The following is a 10234-nucleotide window of genomic DNA, read 5'->3' as shown; positions in this document are numbered from 1 at the left end:
AAACCGATACAATATACCCTGGAGTCAATAACGCTCTTGAGGCACCACTAAAACCACGTAATTCACATTAACAATTGGCAATTACCTCTGGGAGCGCAATCGGCCAACTAGCATGACATCACTGACTTAATCGAATAACATCCCAGTACTATCCTTTCAATAAATTCATGCTATCATACAAATGCTCGTATTCTACTGATGCTTCAACGTTATACATCAATCGCAAATAATGAATTCTGTCTGAAAAACACTACTTGCCTATTCAGATCAGTTCCCATGTGCAAACCGCTACCACTGAAACCTACATGAATATAATCTGTCATAGCTCTGTCTTGGGGGACACGGTGCAGCTATATACGTTAACAGTACTCACTTTAGAAATAGACTTATCGAACTTGTAAGGCTGCTCACCATCAGATACCAACCGTACCCTCAGCCAAGACAGGCTGTGCCCTCCATTCTCCAGATGAACAGACTTCTACATTAATTCAAACTGGACTGCCAATCTGTCATATAAAAGGTATTAAAAACCAATAATCTGCTCAAACTCGTAGCACCATCTCGACTCTCGACGAAAGTTTCATTGATCGTTGATATATGCGATGAACAGTGTCTGTCTCACAGTTACGGTGTGTGTGTGTGTGTGTGTGTGTGTGTGTGTGTGTGTGTGTGTGTGTGTGTGTGTGTGTGTGTGTGTGTCAGCTTGCTTGTTTTATCACATGATCAATGCACCTGCAGCGTATTTACAACATATATTTGCGATCGTACACATAAATTTCTTGACATAAATTTTATTCCGATTTTCTTATGCAACTGGATGTCAAGCAAGAGTAAAGAAGAATTAAAGTTCTTGCTACTGACACTGCAAATTTACGTAGTGTTCAAAGCCACCTTGGGCAGGAAGACTTATTTGGAGACTGCCCTCTAAAATATTTTCCCTTTCGTTTTTTCGTGTTTTTATGATCTTCCATATATGCCTTTATCACAGGACAACAACGGAACACGTACAAATTATGTTTTGTTGGTTTTAATTTAAGTGTTGAGGTCGAGATACTGACAGCTATGTGTACTTTTTACATGACATGAATTCGCGAGTTGTGGCAACACCATCTGTCTGCTGTGAATTGAATACAACGGTGGTACATTTGTGTAAAAAAAATTGTAAATTTGTGGTGAGATCTTATGGGACCAAACCGCTAATGTCATCGGTCCCTAAGCTTACACACTACTTAATCTAACTTTAACTTACGCTAAGGACAATACACACACCCATGCCTGAGGGACGATTCGAACCTCCGACGGGGGGAGCCGCGCTGTGACAGGACGCCTGAGACTACGCTGGTACATTTGTGAATTTGACACTCAGCTAAAGATGGCGCTGGTACTATCACCTCTGTCACTAATGTTCAATTTAGACGGATGTATCTACACTCTCTGATATAAAACGTGGCTGGCGGCCGGCCGCAGCGAAGTCAAAGTCGGCGCCGCTCGCGACAGGGGACAAATAACGTGGCCAGGCTGATAACACACCAAGTCCAGCGATCTGTGCGTACGCTACGGCCATTCCTGGATGATGATGATTGTGTTTGGTTTGTGAAGCGCTCAACTGCGCGGTCATCTACGCCCATGCAAACTTTCAATTTCGTCACAGTCCAATTATTTTGACAGTCCAGCCTATCCACTATCACGAATAATGATGATGATGACGAAATGTTGAGGACAAAACAAAACGCCCACTTCCCGGGCAGAGAAAATTCCCCACCCGGCCGGGAATCGAACCCGGGACCCTGCGATCCAGAGGTAGCAACGCTAGCCACCACTTTTTATTTATGTTTATTTTTTTGCATTTTGTCCGTTGTTAATCGTTGTGGACGTCACATGACATCCGTTCAAGTTCGTTGTTGATCCTTTCACTCAGTTTTTTTATTACAGACGGCAGCTAACCCTCTGACCGAACGCGCTGAGCTACCCTGCCGGCAGCCACTAGACCACCAGCTGCGACGCCTTTCCTGCAGGGAGTCTTGTCTTCTGTTCGAGGTGTTGTATTACATCTATGCCCATCATCTCTCAGTAAGTAGCACGTCGTCTGACTGCCATATTTCGAGGTCGAAACTGCTCGTTGTTTTCATTTTTATCCTGAATGTAACGACAGTAAAACTATAATGTATCTCACTTTCTGCTCGTCGGTAATGAGAGTTGCGTCCACTAAAATTTTTTCGAGAGATCTCTTGGTAGACTGTCCACCCGCGAACGCAGCATGCTTCAGATCTCTCCAGCACTCACTCGTTGGCATCCGACAGCGACGCTTTGGGGAGTATAAAATGCTTCACTGTTGTTGAGTGATGGTTCACAAAAAAGTCTATGATTTGCATTTCACGCTTGATAGCAATGGAGTCAGACGACTCGTTTTTGTATGGTGAGCATTGACTTACTAATAACCAACACATGAGTATTGCTCAAAATTAATTTTATAGTTTCTGATTCAATCAGAATGCCTACTATGTTGTTTAATGTTATTAGTTTCTCTTCCCTTTAGTCGCATTTCTTCTCCCAATGTTTCGTCAGGAATTCGTATGTTTCTGTCAGGCCATGATTTTACAGTTGTCGTTTGATTTCTTACGATAAATGCATGCGATAAACTGGGTGAATACCCTGCAGTGCACGCTCTATAGCAAGCCAAGAACAATGCACAATTTGAAGTCCTGGAGAATTTAATGCTGCTTGAAAGTGATATTTAAGGTATAGAATTAGATTTAAAACAGCAAAATTTCCCTTATTGAAGCTACCCAGAGTGGGAGGAAGTTGATAACGCCGACGTTAGCAAACATCTACAGGAGTGCCTCATTTCTGTTACAAGATTAAGCACGGAGGAACTGTATTCACTTCATAACAATTCCCTGACTTATGGGTCCTACGTGACGTACCCAAATTCGTGTAGTTGACGGTCGAGTCGAAGCTCTTCAGAGACGTTTGTATTGTGAAGAAACTTGGAATTTACAAAATATCGTCAGTGACCAATAACACAGCTTACTGACTCGAGCTTGTGAGAAGACTTAACGTGTAAAGGTTTTCTTCAGGTCTTGTTAAAGAATTTATTGTAATAATTTTCAGGTCCGTGAAATAAAACGGCAAATAGAAGCCTACGGTGCACTAGTCTGCACCGTCGCCTGTACGTCTCAAGACATGTGCTGAACCACTGAGCTAGTGAGAGCTGGTGGGAGCAGACCTCTCTCTTCGCGGTATTCGCCACTGAATCCAACAACGCAACGTTAAAGATACGAGCAATTGTTATTTTGTTGTGTGGTACTCCTGGAGTCCAAAAATTACATTTTCTTTCTTAGTGTATCACCTTACATGAGCATTATGTAGCGTAAGTCGTCGAAATGCAAAGGAAAATGCCAAGTGAATTTAGAGGAAGAATTCAAGACCACACACTGAAGTAAATACATTGTCACAGAGTTGCCAAATATTTGCAACCACGTTGCCAAGTTTTAGCTGCTCTAAGGGTAGCCATATAGCGAAAGGTTTGTGGTGTTCATCTCAATACGGGCTCTCAGACGGGAGGCGTGAGCGCGTTTGGTTTCTGTGCAGCGATATCTTCAGAGTTCATCATTTTTAAGGGTTTTCGGCGGTGCAAGGGGACTGTTAACGTGGTGTTATATCATTTCAGAACAAGGGTAGCAAAAAAAGGTGATATTAGGTTTACATTCACGCAGCATATAACCTGTGAAATACTCAGGTATATAATTTTCCAATACGATTAAAATTTTCTCAAAACACAAATGAGTGAAACATACGTTGACAGTATGCAACGAAAACTTATTTCAGTAAAAAAAAAGTAATTGGAAATCAACCTCCTCCACACGTCACGAAAGAGTAAGATATCAAACACTTTGCACCTCGGAATCGACTGTGGTTACGAGCAGTCTTTGGCCACATACAAATAGAATTTCACGACTGCCACAACAATGAAGGAGTTTGTTGGTGGGAATGAAATCAAGAGGAAACACAGTTAACTAATTACTTGACCACACATAGTAACAAAATCATTTGAGGATTCGGAAGAGTGAAACTGAAAATTATGTTCATTAACACAGAAACTAAACCGTAAATTTGAGCAAAGTGTAATTCTGACTAATATGCTTTTCACCTTGAGATCTACACACATATTGCAAACCGTCTAGCGTGTTCATTGCTTTTGTAATGTTTTCCTCTTGTTTTATTCCGAAATGGTGAAATAAATTCAAACCCAAGTCACTGATGCTTCCTTCCAATCTTTCCAGCGACTTTTTTGTGTATTGTTGCTTGGCACTCGTAAAGCAGATCACTGTGTCTGTTCCCTCTAGGTATTGCATCGTGGTTGCCAGAACGGATACGAATTGTATTCCAAATCGAATGTCACAAGTGACACACACTTTATTATCCTGATTTTCCATACTAGTTTGCGTAGCACTGTATATAAAGGCAAGAATAAATTCTATTTTATACACTGAAAAGCCAAAGAAACTGGTACACCTAACATCGTGTAGGGCCTCCCGCGAACATACAGAAGTGTCGCAACGGAGGTGGTATGGACTTGACTAATGTCTGAGGTAGTGCTGGAGCGAACGGACGCCATGAATCCTGCAGGGCTGTCCATAAATCCGTAAGAGTACGAGTGGTGGACACCTCTTCTGAACAGCACATTGCAAGGCATCCCAGATATGCTCAGCAGTGTTAAAGTGTGGGGAGTTTGGTGGACAGCGGAAGTGTTTCCACTCATAAGAGTGTTTCAACTCATAAGTGTTCGTGGAGCCACTCTGTAGCACATTTTGACGGTTGGGGTATCGCACTGTCCTGCTAGAATTGCCCAATTCCGTCGGAATGTACAATGGACATGAATGGTTGCAGGTGATCACACAGGATGCTTACGTACGCGCCACCTGTCAGAGTTGTATCTAGATGTATCAGGGATCACATACCACTCCAACTGCACACACCACACACCATTACAGTGCCTCCACCAGCTTGAATAGTCTCCTTCTGACATGCAGACTCCACGGATTTATGAGTTTGTCTCCGTACACGTCCATCCGCTCGATGCTATTTGAAACGACTGTCCGACCAGGCAACATGTTGGCAGTCATCAACAGTCCAATGTCGGTGTTGATGGGCTGAGGCGAGGCGTAAAGCTTTGTGTTGTGCTGTCATCAAGGGTACACGAGTGGGCCTTCGGCTCCGAAAGCGCACATCGATGACATTTCGCACGCTGACACTTGTTGATGGCACAGCATTGAAATCTGCAGCAATTTGCGGAAGTGTTGCACGTCTGTCACGTTGAGCGATTCTCTCGGTCGTCGGTGGTCCCGTTCTTGCAGGATCTTTTTCCGGCTTCAGCGATGTCGGAGATTTGATGTTTTATCGGATTCCTGATATTCACGGTGCGCTCGTGAAATGATCGTACAGGAAAATCCCGACTTCATCGCTACCTCGGTGATGCTGTGTTCCATCGCCCTTGCTCCGACTATATCACCAAGTTCGAACTCACGTAAATCTTGATAAACTGCCATTGTAGCAGCAGTAACTGATCTATCAACTGCGCCAGACACTTGTCTCATATAGGTGTTGGCCACCGCAGCGTTGTATTCTGCCTGTTTTCATATCTCTGTATTTGAATAAGCTTGCCTATACCAGTTTCTTTGGCGCTTCAGTGTGGACTGGAATAGCTCATTCAAACCGAAGCAGACAAAATTACCAAAAATACTATTGCATTTACAGTGATAACACTATAACCAACAGCTCAGCCAATGGTAAACCATGATCGTGGTCACAAATTCGTTACTATCTGTAGCAGTGATAGTCCCTACTGCATATTCGATTGTCGAGTAATATATTGATACGAATGAACCTGTCGTTATGGTGTTGAGAAACAGAAATTTTTGCAGAGTTCTGTCTGTGTCACAGGCCTCTTGTTCCTGTCTTTGGTACTGGGCCTTTGTTATTGCCTTGGAATCAAGATGCAGAGGTAAATCTCTGTATTCTGTGTGGCGAAATATGTAAGAAGCAATTCTTCCACATTCACTGATCACGCACATCAGTATCAAATAGTGATAGGCAAGCTCTTGAGAGTGAACGAATAACGATAATAGTAACAGTAGCAAACTAATAATGAATCAAGTTTATTGCATCACAGAAGAAGTTTGACGATTAAAAATAAACAAAAATTGGAAGATCGTTCGGCTGGCGCAAAATGCAAAGGTTTCGTTAACACTTCTTACTGAATTTCTTTCTGGCTATTTGCAGAGAAAAATGAAAAAAAATTGGAACGATACACGACGGTAAATCGAGATCTGCACCAGGAACTATCCTTGCCTTGTATCATGAGACGAGCATGGGGTCCTGAGGAAACATGACACTGCCTTATTTAGCTCTGCTGCAGCCCAAAAAGTTCAGTCCAGGAAATGTAAAATTTAAGGTTTTGTTTTTTCCGCTGTCTGGTAGTATGGTTCAAATGGCTCTAAGCACTATGGGACTTAACATCTGAGATCATTAGTCCCTTGACTTAGAACTACTTAAACCTAACATAAGGACATCACACACATCCATGCCCGAGGCAGGATTCGAATCTGCGACCGTAGCAGCAACGCGGTTCCAGACTGAAGCACCTAGAACCGCTCGGTCACATCGGCCGGATGTCAGGCAATAGAAACCAGCTTGATCCGATGATCTAATCACTTCGCTCGATTCAGTGATCGATTCAAATAGGCCGGCCGATGTGGCCGAGCGGTTCTAGGCACTTTAGTCCGGGACCGCGCGACCGCTACGGTCGCAGGTTCGAATCCTGCCTCGGGCACGGATGTGTGTGATGTCCTTAAGTTAGTTAGGTTTAACTAGTTCTAAGTTCTAGGGGACTGATGACCTCAGATGTTAAGTCCCATAGTACCCAGAGCCATTTGAACCATTTGAATCAAATAGGCCACTGGGCAGTACTTCCGACATGACGAAAAACTCTCGAGCTGGATAGGTTTAAGACACCACCCACGGATAAAACGCATAGAAAAACTAACACCGCAACACTGTGTGACAAAGAGTGAAGTAACATCTTGTAACTTCGAGCACTTGCGTGCCGCTGAAAATTCACAGGGTGCAAATACCTGTATGGCCGCTCCTAGCAGCCAGTGGTCGGTGGGGAGCCCAGGAGTGAGACAGGAAAAGCTGACGGGACGAGTAATATGGAACAAACACACTCTTCCCCACTGTAAGACTACAACAGAAGCGTAGCAATAAGATTAGCCTACAAATGCTTACAGAAAAATTTGCTGCGTATCGCACCGCATAATGTAAAAAAACTTTACTGGAGATACCACTGTTACAGTAGCCTTCTTCCTCAAGAAGCCTTTGTAACCATAGCCGGAAAGTTGGTTTCTCCAATACAGTAATTTAACTTACGATGCGGTACGATACTCAGAAAACTTTTCTTGCAGCTGACTCTGGTCGCTGAAGCCCACGCAATTACAAGCGAATAAATAATAGAGCCCTGAGGCTCGGGATAATCAGTCGCGCTGCCATTTTGTCTGCGTCTTGAACTGGAGAAAATAAGAGATTGTTGAGTTTCAAGAAACTGCGACTAACACACTGGTGATAAAGATCTGCTGGTTGCCTGCCCACTGATGAACTAATAAAGTTCCGGCCCGAGGCGCACCACACCCATGGTGTAACAGTAACTGGACTTTGAAACTTCACTGCGGCAAGACGCAGGTGTGCGGTCAGCCTCCACCCTCTGAGGGACTTCGGCCGATGGACTGAGAGCTGTCTGCAAACCGACTTCTGGAGGCAATTCCTCATGGCCTTCTAGCCACCAAGGTATCATTGGTCACCGTCCAGACCGATCCCTAGGGGGTCACTCGAGCCACTGCTTATAGGCATCGAACAACCAGTGTCAGCAATTGTAGGCAACCAAACTACACGGGGAACACGAGTAAACGCATTCGTGCTTAGCCGCTTAAATTCTGCAGACCCTGAGTGGCCCTTGCACATTTCTTCCCCTGTTTGCTGTTGACACAGTGACACGGTAGCAGCGGATGCCACGGGCGCTGTCGGCATCAGTGTATTCTCCAACTGGCTGTGCTGGCACTCACGCTGGGTGACCTAGAGAACGACCGTCATGCTGTATATTGCTGTTACAAACACACTTGTTAATACTTACACTGTTTCACTGTTCACCCCAGCAAAAATCAACCCTCTCCTACACCATTTCTCTCATCCGTCTTGATGCGTAGCTGCCCTGAATAGGTTTGGTCGCTGCAAATCTCTTCCAGCACTCTGGTGGTATTTAATGCAGACAGTTCACAATATGAAATTTAAGAGTGTAATTACCTTCCTAGGTCGCAAAATTAAAGTTATGATCTCGACTTCATATAAATGCCTTGACTACTCAGATTAATTCATCAACATGAAAAAGATTATTAAGAGTATTTATCAGTATCACTCAGCACCAATCCCTAAAGCGAGTGACGTATCACGAGGTGCCATACAACATCAGCAAGACTGCCCAGTCTCAGCTGCACTAGCAATATGAAGAACTTCATGGACAGCTCGCACGTCCTCACTGCTACCCAAAGCTGGCTCGAGGCACCCGCAGTGGAGTTCCGTCATAATGTGGATATGTTGTGGATAACAGAATAATACATCGATACCACAGAGTCTAAATGAAATTGTGGATTCACAAGGAAAAATTGAATTTATGACTATTGAAGCAGATACAAACAGAAGAAATAGGCAAATGTACAGTTATGCTTTTTCATACATTTTTCATTTTCAGATCTACTATAGGTAATGCGTACTAACAAGCTTGTTCTGTGATTTATCCCATGTTCTTTGATACCGGTATGATGAATAAAATACAGATTCTTGTCACTGGCAGTTGTTTTGAATCTGTTCAAAGACTTTCTGTTGTTTTTTGGTGATGTAAGTTACTATTCGCGAAGAAGACGACTACGACTGCTGTGAGTTTGGTAGTAGACTTGTGACATCATTGGTGACGTAAATTAGTACTCGCGAAGAAGACGACTATGACTGCTCCTTAAAACCCCGAAAGAGTGGTTCGGTGTGGGACGGCGGAGAGGTGAAGTTGACTGCGGTAGTCGTCATGGGGTTGTGGATCACTGCGGCTGCGGCGGGAACGGAGCCTCTCCGTCGTTTATAGGCCCTCCGGTTAACATACAATACAATACAATACGATACAATGACTACTCCTTCGAGACATAACACATCGAGGGTTACGTTTCATCGCTTGCTTTTGACAGTTAGTAGCTCAGTGAAATCAGCGGCGAAACGAAGTGATAAGGTACAGCTTCTGCTGAAAAATTGGAACTGATTTCGAAAGCGGCTACTGTTTTAGAAAGTGAACACTTTACAAATATGCGAACGAGGCGCTGCAGAAGTAAACATTCTCTCATCACCTTATTCGAAGCTGAGATAGATAACTCACAACGTGAAAGATGAGAGTAGAAGTAGTCCATGCATCAAACGACCTTTTTGGAAGCAAAGAAGTTCATCGTACTCTGTAACTAATACAGCTGTGAAAAAAGAATATATGCCATTTAGTAACGTAATTTTCACAATTCATTTTGGGTCAGAACTGATAACGGCATCTTGGACAGTACAGGAAATTCCTCGGGTGAACAGCGTAGCTAAAGCACCTTGTATAAGATGCCATTATTTCAAGTGATGAAAATTAACTGCACACATAGCAGTCTTCCACATGGGTTGCTACTGAAATTTACAACTTATGACCTTATATGTATGTATTTTTTCCTACCGAGCGAGGTGGTGCAGTGGTTAGCACACTGGACTCGCATTCGGGAGGACGACGGTTCAATCCCGTCTCTGGCCATCCTGATTTAGGTTTTCCGTGATTTCCCTAAATCGTTTCAGGCCAATGCCGGGATGGTTCCTTCGAAAGGGCACGGCCGATTTCCTTCCCAATCCTTCCCTAACCCGAGCTTGCGCTCCGCCTCTAATGACCTCGTTGTCGACGGGACGTTAAACACTAACCACCACCATTTTTTCCTGTTTTGACGTTAGATATTATATCGACTTATTGGCTGAAGGAACGTTAAACCCTAAACTTCCTTCCTTCTAAAGTACTTTCGATCGTCAGCTTATATGCCATCATTATTGATTGAAGCTGTGCTGCTCACACAGGTGAAAAAGTTCCAATCACGCAAATGGGAGCCCGCAAGTCTTAAAACTA

At 43.7% G+C, this 10234-nt stretch overlaps 1 non-coding gene across 1 annotated transcript; it reads left to right on the top strand.

The window, feature by feature from the left end:
* The first annotated feature begins 9801 nt into the window (after nucleotides 1–9801).
* Trnaa-cgc (transfer RNA alanine (anticodon CGC)) lies at nucleotides 9802–9874 on the top strand. Its single transcript has one exon. It is a non-coding gene; the product is annotated as a tRNA-Ala (tRNA).
* Nucleotides 9875–10234: the final 360 nt, after the last annotated feature.

This window comes from Schistocerca gregaria, chromosome 1 (genome assembly GCF_023897955.1).
Source record: "Schistocerca gregaria isolate iqSchGreg1 chromosome 1, iqSchGreg1.2, whole genome shotgun sequence".
Lineage (NCBI taxonomy): Eukaryota > Metazoa > Arthropoda > Insecta > Orthoptera > Acrididae > Schistocerca > Schistocerca gregaria.
This window is presented reverse-complemented; position numbering and strand designations above follow the sequence as displayed.